Source organism: Notamacropus eugenii, chromosome 2 (assembly GCF_028372415.1).
Source record: "Notamacropus eugenii isolate mMacEug1 chromosome 2, mMacEug1.pri_v2, whole genome shotgun sequence".
Taxonomy (NCBI): domain Eukaryota; kingdom Metazoa; phylum Chordata; class Mammalia; order Diprotodontia; family Macropodidae; genus Notamacropus; species Notamacropus eugenii.
This window is the reverse complement of record NC_092873.1, coordinates 333,543,316-333,564,226: the sequence shown is the minus strand read 5'-3', so window position 1 is coordinate 333,564,226 and position 20,911 is coordinate 333,543,316.

The following is a 20,911-nucleotide window of genomic DNA, read 5'->3' as shown; positions in this document are numbered from 1 at the left end:
TGAGAGGCTTTTAAGTATGTGTAGACATTATATAACTGGTTCTGGTCTGCTAACCATGTGTTGAGTAGCAGACTCTTTGACTGACTACAGTTAAAAACCAGAATTAAGGACACCTTCAGAAAGCCTTAGTTGATCTCAAACTTTTTCTCTCTGGCTTTGAACACTGCTGTTACTTTGATGTCGCCACTGAGAGTAAGAAGCAGGAATCTATACACTGAGAAAGAAAAAGAATTGAGGCTCATATTCATGGGGTTATATGTCATCCTTGGATATGAAGGTCTCAAGTTATCTAAGTAATTTGTCACTAATTTAAATCCCCAACTACCTTCCATTTCAATTTTATTACTAATGAAATCCAAAACATATTTGAGTATTTAAAGATATGTTTAAATATATATGGCATGTGTACCACGTATGTGCATATTTGTGTGTATACATGCACACATATATGTATATATAAAACACATATATATGTATGTAATATTAATTATAATGACTTCCACCACTGAGCTAGCAGTTCTTCCATTAAAGGGTCATGAAGTTTCCATGCTAATACATAAGTATGTGTATATGTATATGTATAATATGTATATATGTGCATATGGAGATAGATATACATATCTAGAGACACATATGTAGAGAGCTAGGTGGTGCAAAAGATGGAACACCTGGAATGGAATCAGGAATACTCATCTTCCTGAGTTCAGATCTGGTGTCAGACACTTACTACCTGTATGACTCTGGGCAAATCAATTAATTTGTCTGCACATCTGCAACATGAGCTAGAGAAGAAAATAACAAACCACTCTAATATATTTGCCAAGAAAACCCAAATATGGTCACAAAGAGTCAGAGACAACTGAGAAACAACTGAACAACAATGCGCATGTATGTATGTATGTGTGTACATATCCATAACACACATTATATACACATATGAATATGAATGCTATATAGACATACATATGCATACACATATGCAATGTGTTTGAATATTTAGCTTGTCAGAGAAAATTCATTTTCAGCCTAGAGAATCACCAGCTTGAAGTTATTCTAATTTTTCAGTATCTGCTTTCATTTTTAATATACCCAGATTTTCACTTGTATCCTATTCTGTACAATTTCTGTAAGTCCATTTTATGAAACATGCATAACAGCATCAAGAATCTTAGTATTTAATACTTTACCTCTCATTTAAGGCACCACATAGTGTAAATCTTTTGAATCCAGTGGTCTTCTTCAAAACTCTAGCAATTAAAATAAATAAGTTGGCTTTTTTTGTAAAAATATATTTTATTGATATTTTTTTCAATTTTATCTCTATTTTCCATTTTATCCCTCTCTCCATCTATTCCCTGAGAGCCATTTCTCTAAGAATAAAGAGGAAGAATATGTTACAGAAAATTAACTAACATATCAAATAAGTCTTTTTTATATAGTATTACATGACCCTGCTCCTCCACTTCTTCAAAGAAGGAAGAATAAATGTAATAGCTCTTCTTTGAGTCCAGATTTTGTCATTATAAGTTCACATTTTACCATTTCCATTGTTTTGTTCTTTTTTCCATTTATATTATTATTATCATACCACATCCATAAAAGAACAGTGAAATGATAACTCTTTTAATCTTTCAATAAAAATATTTCCTCAATAAAAAAGGGGAAAAAGAATTCAGCAGAACTAACCAATGTTGCAAAAATATTATTACGTAGAGGGTTCTACATGTACAAACCTTTCCCTACCCCCTACAAGATTGAGGAGGAGGGGAAGAAAGAAAGACAAAGCATTTTTTAAACATCAACTATGTGCCAAGCATTGCATGTTATCATAGCTCTTCTTTGGAACCTAATTTGAACATTATAGGTTTTTTCAATATTTAGTTACTGTTTTTGACAAATGACCTATAAGCATAAGAAAAATATTTCAGATGATCTCCCCTAATACTTCCTTCCAAACAACTTCAAAATAGCTTTTCAAATTAATTTTTGGAGTTGTAGAGACAAGAACAGATCAGAGTGAGGCATTTATTTAAGACAATTTAGGAGATGAGTAAAAGTCTATAACACCAGGACAGAAGTCATACCAGAGCTTGGCAGCATCATCAGCCATGGACCTTGGAGGAATTTGTGACAGTAGCAGCAGCAGCAGCTGGGAGCTCTGGGACCAGAGATGATAAAGGAGCCGAACAAATGGTTAGAAAGAGATTACAGAGGACCCTTTCCTGGAGCTGACTTTCAGTTCTATTGCCCATTAGGAGTTCTGATTTGCAATTCCAGGATGCAGAGGAATGCTGGTGGTTTATCACAAAAGAGCAGGTACCCTAGTCCCAGTTTCAAGGCGAAGAGGAGCAATAGTACTTGTGGCTTCAGGAAAGCAGGGGACTTGGTCACAGTTCCAGGGCCAAGAGGAACACCAATACCTGTGGCTCCATGGGGGCAGAATCCAAATCAATAGACCATTGACCATACCTCTCCAGGGTCACACCACCTTTAGAAGCACTGAGAATTTGTAGATCCCCAGAAAAAGTCTGGCCTGAAAATAACAGCAAAGAAATCTGAAGCTTGGGACATTGCCTCTCTATCTCCTAGATGAGCACAATATGACTTCAAAATCAAGAAATAAGCTAAGAAAATTCATAACAACAACAACAACAACAAACTTGACAATAAAAAGCAACTATGATGGTAGGAAAGTCCAAAATATAAATTCAGAAGAAGACAACATGAAAATGACTACAAGGAAAGCCTCACAGAAAAAAATGTTAATTGGAACCATACCCCAGAACAATTCCTGGAAGAGATAAAGAAAGTGACAAGAGTGGAAGAGGAAAAATTAGGGAAAGAAATGAGAACAATGCAAGAAAATTATAAATAGAGAATTAACAGTGTGGCAAAAGAGACATGAGAAACACTAAAAATAAACCAAAAAACAGAATCAGCCTAATGGTAAAAGGGGAAGAAAAATTAACTGAAGGAAAGAATTCATTCAAAATTAAAATTGGAAAGGTGGGGCCAAGATGATGGAGAAAAGTCAAGAAGTTGCCTGAGCTCTCCCCAGTTTTCCTTATGAAGAATGTTAATTCAAGTCTCTAATCAGAGAATCAGAACTATGAAGGACAGAGTGAAATAATTTCCCAACCTAAGACAATTTAGGAGGACTTCAGTAAGGGTCTCTCTCATTTCGGTGAGAGGGGATACAACCCAGTGCAGATGGTACTTTGTCAAATTAACAGAATACTCTTAGCCACAGCACGGCTTGGCCCCTCAGTTCTGCCTCAATAGACCAGTGGCACAGCAGTCTAGCTGTGAGGGCTGTAGTCCCAGCACAGAAGACAAATTCTCAGCCCTGGAACCCCAGGCACAGCCAGCATGACTAGGTCAGGCCATTCCAGCATAGTGGGCAAGCCTTCAGCACCTAAGGTCTCAGTAAAAAAGCAAGTGACCAAGCCCCTAGTCCCCAACACAAAAAGCTTGGGATGCTGCCCCCTAAACCCAACTTTAAGTCATAAAATAGACTAAAAATGTGCAAAAAACAGAAAAGATCCCTGACTATAGAAAGCTACTATGTTAACAGGAAAGATCAAAACACAAAGTCAGAAGAGGACAACAATGTCAAAATACCTATATGAGGAGCCTCAAAAAGGGAATATGAATTGGTCTCAATCTCCAAAGATTTCTTGGAAGAACTCAAAAAGGATTTCCACAATCAAATAAGAAAGGTAGAAGAAAAATTGGGAAAAGAAATGAGAGTTATGCAAAAGAGCATCAAGAGTTTGGAAGAGGAAAGACAAACACTAACTGAAGAAAATAAATCCTTAAAAAATAAAATTGGACAAGTGAGAAAAAAATCCACAGAAGAAAACAATTCCTTTAAAAGTAGATCTGTCCAAATGAAAAGGGAGGTACAAAAGCTATCTGAAGAAAGAAATTCCTTAAAAATTAGAATTAGGCAAGTGGAAGCTAATGACTCTATAAGATATTAAGAATTAGTCAAACAAATCTGAAAAAAATGGAAGAAAATGTAAAATGACTCATTGGAAAAACAATTAACTTGGAAAATAGATTCAAGAGAGATCATTTAAAAACTATTGGATTACCTGAAAGCCATGATCAAAAAGAGACCCTGGAGAGCATCTTTCAAATTGTCAAAGAAAACTGCCCTAATATTCCAGAATCAGAGGGCAAAATAGTCATTGAAATAATCTACCAATCACCTCCCAAAAGAGATACCAAAATGAAAACTTCCTGGAATATTGTAGCCAAATTTCAGAGCTCCCAGGTAAAGGAGAAAATACTTGAAGTAATCAGAAAGAAACAATTCAAACATTTGAAGTAATCAGAAAGAAACAATTCAAACATCATGGAGCTACAGTGAGGATGATACAAGATTTAGCAGCTTCCACCTTAAAGAACTGGAGAGCTTGGAAAATGACATTACATAAAGCTAAGGAGTTAGAATTATAAAAATGAATCTCATACCCAGCAAAACTGAATATAATACTTCAGGAGGGAAAATGGATGTTTAATGAAATAGAAGTACTTTGAATCATTCCTGATGAAAAAACCAGTACTCAGTAGAAAATCTGATGTTCAAATATATTATTTAAGAGAAGAATAAAAAGGTAAGCATGAAAGAATAATCATGAGACTAAATAAATTTAAAGTATTTGCATTCTTACATAGGAAGATGAAACGTAACTTTTGTTTTCATTTTTAAAATATTTATTTATTTTTAGTTTACTACATTCAGTTCCACAAGCTTTTGAATTCCTAATTTTCTTCCCCTTTCTTCCCTTATCCTCTTCCCAAGATGGCATAAAATCCAATATGGGCTCTACATATACATTCATATTAAACATATTTTCACATTAGTCATATTGTAAAGAAGAGTTATAACCAAAAGGATGAACCATAAGAAAGAAGAAACAAAACAGTAAAAGAGAGAGAGCAAATAGTATGCTTCTGTCTGCAATTAGACTCTATAATTCTTTCTCTGGATGTGGATAGCATTTTCCATCATGAGCCTTTTGGAATTCTCTTAGAACCTTGCAATGCTGAGAAGAGCCAAGTCTATCAAAGTCAGTCATCTCACACTGTGATTGCAACTGTGTACAACATTCTTCTTGTTCTGTTCCCCTCACTCAGCATCAGTTCATATACATCTTTCCAGGTTTTTCTGAAGTCTGCCTGCTTATCATTTTTTACAGTACAACTGTATTCCATTACATTCATGTACCACAACTTGTTGAGCCATTCCCCCATTGACAAGCAACCCCTCAATTTCCAGTTCTTAGCCCCCACATGAAAAGCTGCTATAAATGTTTTTTACATGAGGGTTCTTTCCCCATTTGCATGATCTCTTTGGGATACAGTCTTAGAAGTGGCATTGCAGGGTCAAAAGGTATGCACATTTTAAAATATTTAATTTATTTATTTTCTGTTTTCAATATTCACTTGCTTAAGTTTTAAATTTTCCCACCCTGTCTCCCACCACCGTCCCTAAGATGGCATGCAATCTAATATGAACTCTACATATACATTCCTATTAAATGCATTTTCACATTAGACATGTCGCATAAAAGGATTATAATGAATGTTAAGAAACCATGAGAAATAAACAAACAAAAAACAAAAGTGAAATGAATCTGCTTCACTCTGAAATAACACTCCATCATTCTTTCTCTGGATGTGCATGGCATTTTCCATCATAAGTCCTTTGGAAAATTTTAGGTCCCTGCATTGCTGAGAAGGGTTAAGTCTATTAGAAACATCCTTGCACACTGTGGTTGTTACTGTGTATAATGTTCTCTTAGTCATTTCACTCAGCATCAGTTTATATATGTTAGTCCAGATTTTTCTGAAGTCTGGCTGTTCATTTCTTATAGCACAATAGTATTCCACTATATTCACAACTTGTTCAGCAGTTCCCTGTTTGATGGGCATCCCCTTGATTTCCAGTTCCTGGCCACCACAAAAAAAGTTGTTAGAAATAGCTTTGTTCAGGTGGGTCCTTTTCCCATTTTTATGATCTCTTTGGGACACAGAACTAGAAGTAATATTGATGCATCAAAGGGTAGACACATTTTTATAGTCTTTTGGGCATTGTTTCAAATTGCTTTCCAGAATAGTTGGACCAGCTCACAGCTCCACCAATGATGCATTAGTGTTCCAATTTTCTCACATTGTCCAGTATTTATAATTTTCCTGTCATGTCACGTTAGCCTATCTGAGAGGTGTGATGTGGTACCTCAGATTTGTTTTGATTTGCATTTCTCTAATCAATAGTGATTTAGAGCATTTTTTCAAAAGACTATAGATATCATCAATTTCTTCCTTTGAGAACTGCTTGTTCATATTCTTTGCTCATTTATCAATTGGGGAATGATTTGTATTCTTATAAATTTTGCTCAGTTCTCTATATATTTTGGAAATGAGGGCTTTATCAGAGACACTGGCTGTAAAACTTCTTTACCATTTTTCTGCTTCCCTCTTAATTTCTGTTGCATTACTTTTGTTTGTGAAAAAACTTCTCTTTTTAAGGAAATCAAAGCTATCAATTTTTCATTTCATAATGTTCTCTATCACTTGTTTGGTCACAAATTCTTCCATCGATACATGCAACTTTTTAGAACTTTGTCATTACTAGAACAGTTAAAAGGAGGCTACACAGATAAATGGCACAGATATGACTTGATCATATTGGAATGACAACTAAGATTGAAGGGCTGAGGAGGAGGGATGTACTGGGCAAAGGAGGAAGAGAGAGGTAGAATGAGAAAGTTTTCTTACACAAAATAGGTGCACAAGAACTTTTATGGTGAAGGAGAAAATGTGGGAGGGTGGCAGGCAATGTTACAACTTTATTCTCATTAGCATTGGTTTAAAGAGGGAAGTTGAATATATATACACACACACACACACACTCATATTTGTGTGTGTATATGTGTGTGTTTGTATGCACAAACACATATACACATATATGTACACACATATATAAATGAGAGAGACGGAGAGAGAGGGAGAGACAGAGAGAGGGAAAGAGAGAGAGAGAGAGAGAGAGAGAGAGAGAGAGAGAGAGAGAGAGAGAGAGAGAGAGAGAGAGAGAGAGAGAGAGAGAGAGAGAGAGAGAGAGAGAGAGAGAGAGAGAGAGAGAGAGAGAGAGAGAGAGTGAGAGAGAATGTGTATATGTATACACTCAATTGGGCATAGAAACCTATCTTACCAGTTGAGAAATAAGAGAACAAGAGGTTAAGAGATATGGGGGTAGAGGGAAGAGCAGATTAAGGGAGGTTGTGGTCAGAAATAAAACAGAGGTGGAGATAGGGAAGGAAAGCATTCAAGCATGCAATGCAAAACGACGAAGGCAGAAGATACAATAGTGTACATGTTGAATAGCAAGTATCATGGTTTGGATGGAACAGAAAGTGTATAATCGTACTTTGAAGTAAATCTGGAAAAATAAACATTTAAATGATAAATAACTAATTTTATATTTTTCCCTAGAAGTAAGAATTAACTAATGAAGTTTCTTGAGTAACTTAGTCATACCATACAGGGATATCAGTTTGGCAGCTGAATGGAGGTATGGCGCTTTTTGCTGCCCTCAACTGCATTATGATATTTCCTCAATACAGGTACTATTCAATAGGAAAGTTCCACAACCAGGGATTCATCAAAAGAGACACCTTTTCCCTCAAATTTCTCATTAATTTTAACAGCACATCATATGCTCCTTATTTCCTTCCAACACATGGGCATCAACACATAAGCCTTATTAAATTAACAATAGGTAATTCCTAAATGGATATCATGAGACATTTGAAGGAATAGAGAACCCTGCTCCAGTGTTCTATTCAGTAATTAAATTTTAAAACAAACAAATACCTACAAATACCTTGTCTGACTTATTTTTAGAGCATATGACCAAACTTCTTAGCATGGTCAAAAGCCAAGAGCAGGATGTAGCATTACGTTGGCAATGAATACGCTTGTTGCAGCAATTCCCCAAAGAATGTAACTATCTTTGTTTTCCAAGTGCCATGAACACTGCTAGTGTTCAACAAATATGTTTCCACTGTAATTGTAAAGTTAAAAAAATATGTTTTTAATCATGGATTGCTAAAATGTTCTAGCTGCCACTGAAGCCTAATGGATTAAATAGGTTCTGAAAATTATATATTTGAATTTTGACCAACTTTCTCAGGGGGTTTCCCCTTTGAATGGGTCACATTCTATTTGGGATCATTTCATTATTTTTCTTTTTAGTTGACAGTGTTTTGCAACGGGCAGTTTTCACTTTAAATTCCAGCTTCTCTAAGACTGCTTCCAGCTCTTTTTGCTTATATTACTTTTTCCTTATGAAGAATGTTATAAATAAGAAAACTGATTTATGACTATTGAGTAGCTTTCATATTGTGACTCAGTGAGTTAGTAGTGGGTCTAAATATAGAAATTTGTATTAAATTATTGACCTACTTAGTTTTATTAAAATTGTGCCTAATGCTTTTTCCTTGGTTTCTATAAGAGTTATTTATGAATGAATCCTCCTTACGATAAGTTGGTTTGATAAGAACTCCTTTTGGAACGTTTTCAAGAAGGACCCATCTCATATCAAATTTATTCTAACATAACATGTTAGTTGGGATGTCAAGGAACAGATAAAAAACCCCAATATGGGCAAATGCCCTCTTGGAAGTTTAACAATTAGAAATAGCTTCTGATCTGGGAGAACGGGGAAGCTAATCCCTATGAGAGGATAGGTTTCTTCTAAAAGAAAATTCCCCAAATCACTGTGTTTTCACATCTCCACCCCCAAAATCTTGAGGAGAATACTTTAATTTGACTCTGTCCTCAGGTGTCCTCCCCAAAAGCACTATAATAGTTGTAGAGGACACATTCCCTGCTGCAACTGGAACTGACTTAAAAATAAAGGAGATCTAAGCTTCTCCATTTAATAAATTTGCCTCCAATGTTAGAACTACATACATCTTAAGATCATGGATAGCCTGACATTTAAGGTTTTTACAATGTTGCTCCTGCTCATTCTTTCAGCAAATTTCTTATTATTTCATACCTTAATTGGATGACTAAGAGCCCCAAATTCAGCATGCCATAGCCCTGCTCCATGAATTTATATAAACTGTCCCACATGTTTGGATTTAAGTCCTTGCTCATCTCTGCTTTTCGCAAATTTTATCCTTTTTAAAAATTGAACTCATCTCCTTCATGTAACTTTCCACACCCCAACCCTGACAATCTTCTCCTTTGTGATATTTGCAATCTTCATGTTGTTTAATATTTTAGTTATAATAAAAAGATGCCATTATAGTGTCAAATCATTTGTTCCCATTTGACTGGAAAATAGGGTGTGTGATGGGAAATACTTTGACATCAATCTGGAAAGACAAGTTGAAGCCAGATTGTGAAGGCTTTAAATGCCAAATCGATAATTTTATATTTTATCCTAGATGTAAGAATGAACTACTGAAGCTTCCTAAGCAAGGGAGTAACATGGTCACACTGGATACAGGAATATCAGTTCGGCAGCTAAATGGAGGCATCCCACTTCCTGATGGTTTTGCCATAGAATATAGGCAAAGACTGAAAAAAAGTCCCCACTGAAATTTCCTGTGAATTCCTGAACCCAGGTATTTGTTTTAACCTGAGTTATGAGGCCAAATAAAGCAGTTGGCAACCTAAGGATGAGATTTCTGGGAAATAGGAAACAGAATTAGTGGTTTGGGGTCAGGCACATGGTAACGGATTAAGAGACTATTTGGAATGTTTCTGACCGTGCCTGGAAAGCCATTAGTATAACATTAAGGACACTGTGCCTAACTAAGGGAGTGCTTCTTTGTATAACTGACTATTTTGCATGTTGCAAAAAGCAGGAACCCTTGGGTTCTTTCTGAGTCAGAAGGAAGACTGGTTGCCTCCTGTCCCATGTCAAGGTGCTATTTTGTGTTAGGAAGTGACCTTTATTATGCCTAATTTGATGATGAAGAAGGGAAAAGTGACAACAGTTTAAAAGAAAGTATGAAGTTTGTGCTGATTATTCTGTTATTTCTAGTAACAGGAATCCAGGCTTATGGTATACACCATAATACTGATGACTTCCGTTCTCTCTTCTGTCTGGTCCATTCATCTGACCCACACTTGAAACCTTGGTTTGAGTTTGCCAGGTCTCTTAAGAAACTAAATAAAGAAACTTCTCCAAAGACTTCTGATGAAGTTGCCTGTGCAATCATGGGATGTAAATCCTCTAAAGTTCTCTACTGGACTCTGCTAGCAGTTACCTGCAACTAAGATAAACAACGCAGGAAAATGAGATTTACAAATCTTTCAACATGAATGCTGGATAAGGAAAACCCTTTCAAAGATTTCCCTGATCCAATCCAATCCCTTTCCTGGAGAACAACACTGACCTCCTCACAGTCCATCCCAAACCTTTCCAGGGGCAACTAGAAGAACAGTCACCAAGGCAGATGTTTATAGTCCCTCTGAACATCATGAGGAATTTTAGGTTAGCTAGGTGATTCAGTGAATTGTGTGCCAGACTTGGAGTCAGGAAGACTCATCTTCCTGAGTTCAAATCTGGCCTCACACACTAGGTGCGTGATCCTGGACAAGTCACTTAACCCTGTTTGCCTTAGTTTCTCATCTGTAAAATGAGCTGGAGAAGGAAATGCCCATCCTCTCTAGTATCTTTTCCAAGAAAATCCCAGTTGAAGTCACAAAGAGTCACACATAACTGAAAAATGACCATGCTACAATAACAAATGCCCTGAACTCTGCAGAAGATCCTGATACTGATACCCAAGTTATGCCAGTGGCTATGTATATATCTCACTGATTTAAAACTTTTCCCAACTGAGCTGTGCTACTTTGTTGACATTTGTTATGACTCTTAAGGCACCGAGCTTCTAAGAAAATCTCTGGGAGCTGCAGAGAAATATCAACAAAACTGGTGGTTTGGGGCTGAATGAGCAGCTCCTCTGATGTTAGTATTTCAATGGACATTCCCAGCCTGGGGAGATGCTCATCTAACCTTTTCTTCTTTGGTTGGTTACTTCTATACCACCTGGGAAACTCATGAAGAGGGATGTCCTCTGCTCCAGGAATTAGGCATGATATTGTTGCTATGACATAGTACTGATGAATCTCAAGTAGAAGATAGATTGGCTGGACCTGAAAAACCATTCTAGGCAGGGACATGGACTCTCTCTTCCTATCTGGCCCATCCAGAAAGCAAGAAAGAATAAGTGGCATCTCATAGCAAATTACAGGAATCTTAACAAGGTTACTCATCGACCCCCATTAAGGTACCTTTGCCTAAGGTTACACAAGTTACTGAGAGCCTGAAAATGTTGACTGAAGGTCAGTGCACACTCAATGCTATGGTGATGGACATTCATATTGTCCTCAACTTGCAACTGAAGAGTAACATGTAGATTTGCAAATACTTCTTGTTTTATATGAGTGGACAATAATATCAAGGATTAAGAAATAGCCCAAATAAAATTTTACCAGACAGAACAAACCTATAATTTCATTGAGGCTATTGAAAAGATAATTAAGAATTTGTTTTCCTACATTCTGCCTGTAAAGTGTGAAGAGTAGACTCATGGTCCATTAGAGATTATCATTGTTGTGTTTGTTGTGTATAATTGATACTTAGCTTCTCTGACATTTTTTTCCATTCCAAAACCCTTAGGGAAACAAGTAGTATTATTAAAATGAGACTTGTTTTAGCCAGGTATTAGCTAAATGTTCATTAGAACCACAGGGTAGATTGTAATAATTATCTTCATTGATTGATAGAATGACTATAATGCTAGGATTACAATATGGAAACACTCAGGGAAAGTGTCCCAATGTCCATAGTGCATATAGGCAAAGGCAGATAAAGTTGCACTTCACCACTGTTCTGTTAAGCCTTAATCACTGAATAGGTATTGTCTCAGTCAAATTAGACCTCTTAGAGACCTTAGCTTGAAAAGGTCAACTTTACCCACTACATTCAGGGCTCTTTTCAGTTGTCCTGATCTATATTGAACCACTAGACCCAGATGGCTCCAGAGGAGAAAATGAGGCTGCAGACTTTGCACAGCCTTCCCTCACTTAAATCCAATTCATTCACATGTCAAGGTATCACCTTCCTGATGTCCTGGTCCTTGTCAAGAATGAAAGGACAAACAACAACAACAAGCTTTATCAACCCTGTGTCAGGAGTTAACGCTTACAGCTTCTGATTGAATAAAATCCTTGACTGACAGCAGTGGTCTCTGAGTCTTGCCCATTCCATTGCTTCAGAGTCAACCTATTTCTTTTCCCAGTTTTTATTCCTAATGAAGAAATACCCCTTTACCTGAGCTTCACCCAATTTTGGTTATTGATAAATCTTCCCAGAGAACTTCACCATATCTGGGTATGAAGAGGGAAGCTCCCTCAGTAATGTGGCATTAGTTATCTGTTCCCCACCTAGCACATCTTTAGGGTAAATAACTTCACCAACTGAACCCAGAATTTGAGGGCATTCTTCTCCTAATATGTCTCCTGACCACTCTTACCCGAGTAAGTTTCTTAAATCTATGGTTGCTACATAGTATGTATAAATGCATGTGTTTGCTTTTTTTTCGCTTGCCTGCTTACTGTGCCTCATAATAATAAAGCTTTTGTAATAGCTTCGTAAGTACCAATTTCTTGTAAATTCTTAGGAAAGGGTCTTTGCTTCACAATCTATGAGACCAAATAAAGCATCCCATCTCCTATCATGGCAGCATAGCCTAATGGAGAGAGAACAAACTCAAGCTTTAAAGAACTTGGGTTCAGAGTAGCTGCAGGGATGGCTTCCAGAGTTTTCATCCCACAGAAGGTAACGGGTCAGACAACTGGTCAGGAAATTGTAGAGGCCCATTTGTTAGCACTGGGTGCAGGAATCTTTTGTATTGGCCAAATGTGAATACAAGTTGCAGTCCTGATTCACAGTCCCAGGCCAAGGAAGACTACTAGCACATTGAAGTTTGCAGCCACAGAGGAACAAGGATCCAAAACAGAAAATGGTGCTTTTGGTTGCTCACAGAACAGAGCACAGACCAGTGGAGTAGTAAGCACACATATTTTTGTACCATACAACCTTGAAATAACTGAAGGCTAATAGATTCCTAGAACTAGATGAGAAAACAGATGCACAAAACAAACAAAAAAAAAAACCTGACTCTTGGGATAGTGCTTCCTCTACCCCAAAAGCAGGGCCTAAATTTGAAGTACAAGGATAAAAGTTAAGAAATAGCCTAGAAAAAAAATGAGCAAACTAGAAAAAAAGATGCTTACCATAAAAAGTTACTATGGTGACAGAGAAGAGCAAAATGCCATCTCTGAAGAACACAACAAAGTCAAAACTTTTACATCTAGAGCTTCAAAGAAAAATTTTAATTGTTCTTAGCCACCAAATGAATTCTTGTAAGAGCTTAAAAAGTGTTTTAAAAATCAGATAATAGAACTAGAGGAAAAATTTGGAAAATAAATGAGAGTGATGCAAGAAAGTCATGATAAAAAAACAACAGCATGGTAAAGGAGGCAAACATATTGAAGAAAATAACATAATAAAAGCAACAACAACAACAACAGATTTGACCAGATGGCTAGAGGGGCACAGAAATTTACTAAAGCAAAGAACTCCTTTAAAAAGTAGAATTGGGTTGAGCTAAGATGGTGGAGAGATGCTAGGAGGTCACCTGAACTCTCCCCACTTTCTCAGAACCAATGTTAAATCAAGCCTCTAACTGCTTTCTGGAGTGACAGCATGGAGTGAAACAATGTTCTAGCTTATGATAATGTAGAAAGACTTCAGGAAAGATCTGTGTCACTTGGCTAAAAGGGAAGCGCAACATAGTGCAGAAGGTGTATGGGCAAGAGAGCAGGAGGTTCTTAGTCACAATACAGATCACCAACAGAAGCCCCTTGATCCTGGATCAGCAATTCAGTTGTAAGGTCTCCAACCTGATTTCACAAGGCAAATTGCAAGTTCAGAAACTATGGCACAATAGGCATGACTAGGTTGGGTCACATTGGGGAAGTGTGAAAGCCTCTAGAATATGAGACGCCAATATGAAAAGCCAGTGACCAGATCCCTGGTCATAGCACTAGAAGTTTGAGACAGTGCTCCCTGTGCCCCAGGAGCAGAGTTCAACTTTAAAAGTCATGAAATATGCTGAAAAATGAGTAAGAAACAGAAAAGATCCCTGACCATAGAAAGTTACCAATGGCAACACGTAGATTAAAAGGAAGGTCAAAACACAAACTCAGAAGATAACAATATTGTCAAAATACCCAGATAGGAAGCTACAAAGGAGAATATGAATTTGTCTCAAGCCCAAGGAATCCTCTTAGAAGAGCTCAAAAATAATTTTTAAAATCAAGCGAGAGAAGTAGAAGAAAAAATTGGGAAAAAAATACGACATGCAGGATAATTATGAAAAAAAGAGTCATCAGCTTGGAAAAGGAAGAACAAAAAAATTAATGAAGAAAACAATGCCTTAAAAAGTGGAATTAGCCAAATACAAAAAAAAATACACTGAAGAAAACAATTCTTTTAAAAGTAGAATTAGTCAAACGGAAAAAAGAGGTACAAAAGCTAAGTGAAGAAAATATTTTCTCAAAAATTAGAATTGGGCAAGTGAAAATTAACAACTCCATGAGATTTCAAGAATCATTCACACAAAATCAAAAGAAAAAAATAGAAGAAAATGCAAAATGACTCATTGGAAAAGCAACTGACCTGGAAAAGAGATATAGGACAGATAATTTAAGAATTATTAGACTATCTGAAGATCATGATCAAGAAATCAATCTGGACAGCATCTTTTGAGAAATTATCAAGGAAAACTACTCTGATATACTAGAAGCAGAGGTCAAAATAATAATTGAACATATAGATGGATGACATCCTGAAAGAGATCTGAAAATGAAAACTCCAAAAATTATTGTAGTCAGATTCCAGAATTATTGGCTCAAGACGACAATACTGCAAGCAGTCAGAAAGAACAATTCAAATATCAAGGAGCAATGAGTCAGGATTACAAAAGACTTAGTAGCTTCAGAGGGTTTGGGATATGATATTTCAGAATCCAAGGAGCTTGGATTACAACCAAGAATCAACTACCAGCAAAACTGAACATAATCTTTCAGGAGAAAAAAAATGGATATTGAATAAAATAGGGGACTTCCAAGTTTTCCTGATGAAACGACCAGAGCTGAACAGGAAATATGAACTCCAAATACAAGACTCAAGAAAAGCATAAAAAAGCAAACAGGAAAAACAAAAAACATGCTATTCAATAAAGTTAAATAGTTTGCATCCCTACATGGGAAGATACTTGCAACTCTTGAGAACTATATCCTTATTACAATATTTAGAAGGGGTATACATAGACTGTGAGCATAAGTTGTCTTTGATGTAATAATAAAAAAATAATTAAGGGGTGAAAAAAAGGATTGTACTATGAGAAGGGAAAGGAGTAGGCAGAACAAGGCAAATTAAATCACATGAAGAGGCACAAGAGACTTTGTGAAGTACATGGAAAGAAAGGAGGGGGTGAGCATTGTTTGAAACTTGCTTTTATTGGATTTGGATCAAAGAGAGAGTAACATACACACTCAGGTGAGTACAGAAATTTATCTTACCCTATATAGAAGTAGAAAGAAAAAGGAGAAAAACGGGGAAATGGGGATGAAACTCATAGAGGGGAGGGCAGATTGAGGGAGGTGGTGGTCAGAAGTGAAACACTGGTGAAGAGAGACAGGATGAAAGGAGACAGAAAAGTCCAAATAGAGAGCTAGGATGGAGTGAAACACACAGTTAATAATCATAACTGCAAATGCGAATGGGATGAACTCTCCCATAAAATGAAAGTGGATAGCAGAATTTAGTAAAATCCAGAATCCTACTATACATTGTTAACAAGAAATACATTTGAAACAGAGAGATACACACAGAGTAAAGGAAAAAAAGCTAGATCAGAAGAGATTACTGTTCAGTTGAAGGTCAAAAGAAAAGCAGGGGTAGCAATCCTGATCGCAAACAAAGCAAAAGCAAAAAGAGATCTAATTAAAAGAGACAAGAAGGAAAACTGCATCTAACTAAAAGGTAAAATAGAAAATGAAGGAATATAAATATTAATCACATATGCACCAAGTGGTATAGGAACCAAATTCTTAGAGAAGAACTTAAGGGAATTACAGGAAGAAATAAACAGCAAAACTATACTAGTGGGGGTTCTCAACCTCCTTCTCCAACCAATTTCCTCCAATATCCTCTAACCACAAAATAACAAGAAAGAAGTAAATGAGGGGAATAGAATTTTGGAAAATTTAGATATCATAAACCTCTGGAGAAAAGTGAATGAGCATGTAAAGGAATATATCTTTTTTCTCAGTGGTACATGGCACCTACACAAAAACTGACCATATGTTTGAATATAAAATCCTCACAATCTAAAGCAGAAAGTCAGAAATCATTAAATGCATCATTTTTGGATCATGTTGCAATAAAAAATTAAGTGCAAGAAAGATAGATTAAAAATTGATTGGAAACTAAATAATCTAATTCTAAAGAATGAGTGGGACAGGAAATGGAACCAGGATGGCAGAATAAGACAGGGGCTCACCTGAGCTCTCTTGCAAACCCCTCAAAATATCCTTTAAAAATGACCCTAAACAAATTCCAGAGCAACAGAACCCACAAAAAGATGGAGTGAAACAAATATCCAGTCCAAGAAAAGTGTAAAGTCAGCAGAAAAAGTCTGTTGCACCAGGGTGAGAGAAGAGCACAGTACAGTGTAGGCCATGCCAGTGCAAAGCAGACCCCAGCAAACCTGGAGCAGGCCTTGGAGTGCCAGAATAGCAATAGCAATATGTGCTTCTAGAGATCTCAGCAAACAGGAGGTCAAAAAACTGGTCAGAAGGAGATTACAGAAGTCTTTTTTGCTAGTACTGAGGCAGGACTCTGTTGTTTTACCCATACTTGAATCTGGGTATGTTCCTTTCTACCTGGGTTCAGTTTTTTCCTGAAGTTTATCATATCTACTTATTCCAGAATTCTATTTACCTCATTAACATCTTTCCTGTTTATTTTGAGGTTAGATTTATCAACTTCAGAGAAAAGGAGGTTGAGGGCCCCCAATAGTATAGTTTAGTTGTCTATTTCTTCCTGTAACTCCCTTAACTTCTCCTCTAAAAATCTGGATGCCATACTATTTAGTGCATGTGTCTTTAGTAATGATATTACTTCACTGTCTATGGTGCCTTTTAGCAGGATATAGTTTTCTTTCTTATCCCTTTTGATTAGATCTATTTTTGCTTTTGCTTTGTCTGAGATTAGAATTGCTACCACTGCTTTTTTTTTTATTTCAACTGAAGCACAATATATTTTACTCCAGACTTTTACCTTAACCCTGTGTGCATTCCCATGTTTCAAATGTGTTTCTTGTAAACAACATATTGTTGGATTATGATTTTTAATCCATTCTGCTATGCACCTCTGTATTATGGGAGAGTTCATCCCATTTATATTCACAATTATAATTACTATCTCTTTCTCTACAGTCTATTCCCCTCCCTCACCCTCATTTATGCTTTTGTTTCTACATTCTCTCTTCCCCACCTCAAAAGAGTATTATTTTTGACAGAAAGAAAGAAGGAAAGATAGAAAGATGAAGGAAGGAAGGAAGGAAGGAAGGAAGGAAGGAAGGAAGGAAGGAAGGAAGGAAGGAAGGAAGGAAGAAATCTAGCCAGTAAACCCCAAGTTAGCTGAGCAGCTTCTGGCCATCAAAATTTACCTTCTTTTGAAGAGGAGAAGGAAGGGGAGAGGGTGAGGTTGAGAAAGAGGATGAACTGAGTTACCCAGGTTCCTTTCTCTCTCCCTTTCTTTCTCCCTTTCTTTCTTTCCTTCTTCCTTCCTCTCTCCCTCCCTTCCTCACACACTCCCTTCCTTCCTCTTTCTTTCTTTCTCCTTCATTCCTTTTCTTTTTTTCCTTCTTTCTTTCTTTCTTTCTTTCTTTCTTTCTTTCTTTCTTTCTTTCTTTCTTTCTTCCTTTCTCTCTCTCTTTCTTTCTCTCTCTCTCTCTCTCTCTCTCTCTCTCTTCCTTCCTTCCTTCCTTCCTTCCTTTCTTTTTCTTTTCCTAAAACCTTATACCCAGTGCACTGTTAAGTCTATAGATCAAACAACGAGTCCTTCCCTGTAGCTCTACTCAGTGGCTATTTTTGAACCCTCCAGGCTTAGAGTAAATGTCAATAGCAAATATTTCTCTTTGAAGCAACAGCTCTGGGGGTCCTGAGGATCCTACTCCTCCCACTGTGTTTTATCTGTTTATTTCTTTTCTTTTCTATTGAAAGGGGTCATTCCCTGACTACTTCTTAAAGCAGTCTATTCACTGAATGGACATTACTTGACTTTAAGCGAGTAACTGAAAAGGACTTAACCTAAAAGGCCAAGGTCTCCCATTGCATCCTTGGCCATCTCCAGTCATCCTGATGAATATCTGGTCACTGGATTCAGATGGTTCAGGAGGAGAAAGTGAGGGTGGTGATCTTGCACAGCCCTCCCTCACTCAAAACAAAGTCAAGTGCATGTCATCATTTGTCTGATATTATGGTCCTCTTTGAAAACGAAGGACAAGCACAACTTTTGACCACCACCTCCCTCACTCTTCCCTCCATTCTATCAGACGCACCCCATTTTCTTTCCTCTTTCCATTATTTCTTCTCTCCTTCTAACCAACCCTCCCTTTTCTTCCCCCTCCCTCCTACTACTTGGAGGGCAAGTAAGATTTCTCTATTTGGTTGAGAATGTTATTCCCTCCTGGAACCAAATCCAACAAGAGTAAAGCTCAAACAAAGATCATCTTCCTCCCTTCTTTCCCTCTACTATAATATGTTTTTGCGCCTCTTCATGTGATGCAATTTACCCTTTTCTGCCTCCTTTCCTCCTCTCTCTTTGAGCCCCTTAATTCCTTAATTCAGTTTTTTAATCATCACATCAGTTAATTTATACCCACTCCCTCTATCTATGCATAACCCTTTTAAGTGTCATAATAAATATACAACTCTCATGATTAACAAGTACTATCCTGCTACATAGGGATGTAAGCAGTTTACCCATATTAAATAACAAGTTGTTTTTTTCTCTCTTTTTTCCTGTTAATCTTTTTATGATTCTCTTGAGTCTTATATTTTAAGTTCAAGTTTTCTATTGAGCTCTGTCCTTTTCATCAGGGAGGTCTGGAAATTCCTTATTTCATTGAATATCCATCTCCTTGCCTGAAAGATTATGCCCAATTTTGCTGGTTAATTGATTCTTGGTTGTAGCCTAAACTCCTTTACCTTACAGAATAACATTTTTCAATCCCTCCAATTTTTTTTAAGGTTGAAGCTGTAAGGTCCAGTGTAATCCTGATTGGAGTTCCTTGATATTTGAATTGTTTCATCCTGACTGCTTGCAGTATTTTCTCTTTGACCTTATAATTCTTGAATTTTGAAACAATATTACTTGGCGTTTTCAATTTGGGATCTCTTTCAGGAAATGATGGGTGGATTATTTTGATGACTATTTTGCCCTCTGGATCTAGACCTTGGGGCAGTTTTCTTTGATTATTTTTTGGAAGATACTCTCCAGGCTCTTTTTTTCATTATGATTTTCCAGTAGACCAATAATTCTTAGATTTTTCTCTCTTGGATTTATTTTCCAGGTCAGTAGTTTTCCCAGTGACTCTTTTTTTGTTCATTCTTTAGATTTTTGTTTGACTGATTCTTGATGCCTCATAGAGTCATTAGCTTCTACTTGCCTAATTTTAATTTTTAATGAATCATTTTCTTCAGTTAGCTTTTATACCTCCTTTTCAATTTGTCCAATTTTTCCTTTAAAGGAGCTATTTTCTCCAGTTGGGTTTTGTACCTCCTTATCCATTTGGTCAATGTTACTTTTTAAGGAGCTATTCTCTTCAGTAAATTCTTTTATTTATTTTGTCAATTGTATTTTTTAAATTACTGTTCAATTTTTATTCAACCCTTCTCTAATTTGGCTTTTAAAACCTTCTTGAGCTCTTCCAAGAATGCTTTTGGGGCCTGAGATCAGTTCATGTTCCCTTTTGAGGTTTCAGATGTGGATATAATGTCAATGCTGTCCTCTTCTAAATTTGTATTTTGTTCTTCCCTGTCCCTATAATAAAATTCTATGATCTTTGTTTTTGTAATTTACTTTTTCCTCATGGAGGCTGCTTTTTTCCTGGTTTTTAAACGGATGTATGCTTCTCAGGCATGGTCCCAGGTTTCTTGGGAACTAGGGACCTGGTTACTGACTTTGTGTGCTGTGACCTCTGATTCTTTCAACTAGAATCTATATAATGATGCAGTTTACCTGATGCTGGACTGGCTGGTGTGTGCCAAGGTCGAGGCCAAGTAAAGTCGTTCTGAGTTTCCTTGAGGTCAAACTGAAGTTTACAGTATAATGTGTGGGGGAAGGATTGTCTGGCCATTGGAGGTCTCCTCTGCCCCTTGGGCTGCAGTAAGGCACAAGCAGACTCAACACTTGATGAACCCTATCTGCACCAGTGTCTCCAATTATCATGGAAGTACTAAGGCCCCGGGTTTTGGCGCTTACCGTTTCCACCCCTCTAAGCCTCAGGATCTCCTACTGGTCCACTGAGGTAGGGCTTGCTGGGATGCCTCCAGCCCTTCAGTTTTAGCAAGAGGGACCCTTCCCATCAATCTCCCCAGCCTCCGTAGCCAAATGACTGCTGTACCCCTTCTGTTGACTCTAGTATTCCAGAATCTTTTCCTGGGCCAGTATTCTCTGGGTTTTTCAAGGTCAACAAGGGAGGATGACAGGATTTATAGTTTTCTCCATTATCTTGGC